This window comes from Bison bison, unplaced genomic scaffold, assembly GCF_000754665.1.
Source record: "Bison bison bison isolate TAMUID 2011002044 unplaced genomic scaffold, Bison_UMD1.0 scf7180017864158, whole genome shotgun sequence".
In the NCBI taxonomy this organism is placed as follows: Eukaryota; Metazoa; Chordata; class Mammalia; order Artiodactyla; family Bovidae; genus Bison; species Bison bison.
Genome location: NW_011494730.1, coordinates 844,146 through 844,487, shown reverse-complemented (window position 1 = coordinate 844,487; position 342 = coordinate 844,146).

Below are 342 nucleotides of genomic sequence, written 5' to 3'. Positions count from 1 at the left end.
CCGAATTCACGGTCTGATGATGCTGGGGAAACCGCTCCGTATTACTGATGTAAGTCTTTGCATCTACAGGCCAAGATAATGATGCTCAGTGCATCTCTTTCACTCATCTAGCACAGGAAGACAGCTCATGATACATTTCGAGGAATGGGCTGAGAGGTGGGAAGCAGGGGAATGAAGTTGAGTCTTGCAGAGGCAAAGTTTTACAAGCAGAAAGAAGGGGCCAACACACTGTTGGGGTCACATGTAGACGGGGCATCAGGAGTGACAGAGGGGAATGATGGTCCACAGAGCTCTCACAGGCAGCCAGGAACATCTGAGGACCATCATTCCCCTCTGTCACTC